The sequence below is a fragment of the Triticum aestivum genome, chromosome 7B (genome assembly GCF_018294505.1).
Source record: "Triticum aestivum cultivar Chinese Spring chromosome 7B, IWGSC CS RefSeq v2.1, whole genome shotgun sequence".
Taxonomy (NCBI): domain Eukaryota; kingdom Viridiplantae; phylum Streptophyta; class Magnoliopsida; order Poales; family Poaceae; genus Triticum; species Triticum aestivum.
In genome coordinates, this window is record NC_057813.1 from 729,161,598 (window position 1) to 729,163,901 (window position 2,304).

Consider the following 2,304-nt stretch of genomic DNA (forward strand, 5'->3'; position numbering starts at 1 on the left):
TTTAATTGTTTAACACTTGAACTCTTTCATGTATTTGTTGGTAGCTATTTTGCACACGTTCGCGTGTATATCATGGTTTCCTTCGTGGGTCACCCTAGGCCTAATGCTCTCTCTCTTTAATTGTTGTGCCAGATCATGTTTTTTCCTATGTGATGCCCTTTGCATGAGTACACCTTCAAGCTCTGGGAAGGGCCTAACGATCCGGCCGCAGTAGCAAAGTATGTGGCCCACATGTTAGTGACCTTTGTGGTTGTACACCATTGGACCATCCCCGCATCCACCTCTTCCCATCCCAGTATAAGTTGAGCACCACAGCAGCGCCTCCCCTGAGTTCCCAACTCCAGGGCCACAGATTCGAGCGACCACCCCAAGCAACAGGGGAACCAACGACCAGTATAGTCCCCAGAGCGCACTCCAATGGCGTCGGCACAACCGGATCTGCAGACCATCGTGCTGAGAGTGACCATTCACTGCCATGGCTGCAAGAAGAAGGTCCGGAAGGTGCTCAAGAACATCCAAGGTACCGTCACTCTCTTCTTTGATCGTCGCGTGCGTTTCCGTTTGCTTTTGGGCTTATAATTGACCAAAGTGTCCGTCGTTTTGGTTGGGATGTTCAGGCGTGCAGGACGTCAAGGTAGATGCGCAGCAGCACAAGGTGACCGTGACGGGCACCGTGGACGCCGAGACGCTCGTCAAGAGGCTGTACAAGTCAGGCAAGCATGCCCTGCCATGGCAACACACACCCGCCGCGCCTGCCAACAGCCCCGAGGCTGCGCCCGCAACTGAGGCCCCGGCGCCGGCCCCTCCGGCCAAGGACGGCAGCAAGGATCCTGCTGCGGCGGACAAGAAGCCAGCGGAACCTGTGAAGGAGCTGCATGCCGACAGCTCGGATAAGAAGCTGGAGCAGGAGGAGACGTCCCCGGAGAAGAAGCCTGAGACGGAGAAGGAAGCAGAGTGTGAGAAGAAGGCTGAGAAAGACGCGGCGAAACCAAGCGATGAGGCAAACAAAGACGGCGGCGATGGCGCGGCGACCGAGCCCAAGGCAAAGGGCACCGAGCCCGAGAGTGAATCCGCTGCCGCCACAAAGGAGGCCGGCGATGACGAGGCCGAAGACAAGAAGAAACAGAGCAAGCCCAAGGACGCACCTGCGCCGGACAGGTCCCTATCTCCGTCGCCGGCGCAGGCGCACGCGCAGCAGGAGTTCAACCCGTACAGCGCGCCACAGCCTGTGATGAGCAGCTGAGAGCGAGCGTGTCCTACTACGCGCCGCAGCCAGAGCAGAGCTACTCCATGTCCATGCAGCAGCAACCGCCGCACCCGCAGCAGGCCTACTCCCAGCAGGCGGCGCAGCCAATGCAGCAGTGGTCGCCGTCGTACCTTTACATGCCGTACCCGCACGCGTCGCCGGAGTCCTACTACCAGGACTACTATAGCCCGCCCGGGACGCACGCGCCGCCGCCTCCGCATCCGCCGCCGCTGCAGGACTCGTACCGCCTGTTCGACGACGAGAACCCAAACTCGTGCCGCGTCATGTGATTTCACCAGACACGTTCGGCATGGGTGCCGCTCCAGCTAGCCGCCGACGGCAGCAAAGTAGCTGAGGATCGGAGGCGGCTGCGTAACAGAGAGTCAGAGACCTCTCTGGTTGTAGGTAGAGTAGCGTGTTACTCTCTTCGATTGGGAGGTCTAAGGCCAACTCCACAGCGTGACCCTAAACGGACATCCGTTTTGTCCGGTTTTTGTCTGTTTGGGTAGGGATATAGAGTCGTGTCCGGGCCTGTCCTGGGATGCGGTGGCCGTGCGCCCAGCGCGCGGCCGCATCCATTTGCCCCATCCTGTCCGTCAGGACAAAAAATGCCCAAATTTGCATCAAAACTAGTTTCCAACCCAAATATTTGGCTGAAAATTAAAATAGTTTTACAACCCAATTGAAATTGTCATTAATAAAATAGTTTTACAACCAAATCAAAATTGTCTTGATTGAACATAAATTGGACCAATACACTATTGGTTGCCAATGTGATCCCAGACGTGCTCAACCAAGTCATTTTGAAGATTCAAATGAGTGTGCCAATCACGCATCTCACGGTGGAATTGGACAAACTGTTCAAATGTGGCCGGGTCTTGTTGCAGGGGCTCAATATTTCCACCTTGATAATCAAATCCTTGGTCGAAGATACTCTCATCACGCTCGTCCTCGACGATCATGTTGTGCATGATCACACTGTTGGTGAACGTAGCAGAAATTCAAAATTTTCCTACGAAACACCAAGATCTATCTATAGAGAAACCAGCAACGAGGGG

The 2,304-nt window shown here is 55.3% G+C and overlaps 1 pseudogene; it reads left to right on the forward strand.

Moving 5' to 3' along the window:
* Positions 1-338: 338 nt before the first annotated feature.
* LOC123159181 (heavy metal-associated isoprenylated plant protein 35-like) lies at positions 339-1,933 on the forward strand (annotated as a pseudogene).
* The last annotated feature ends 371 nt before the right edge of the window (positions 1,934-2,304 follow it).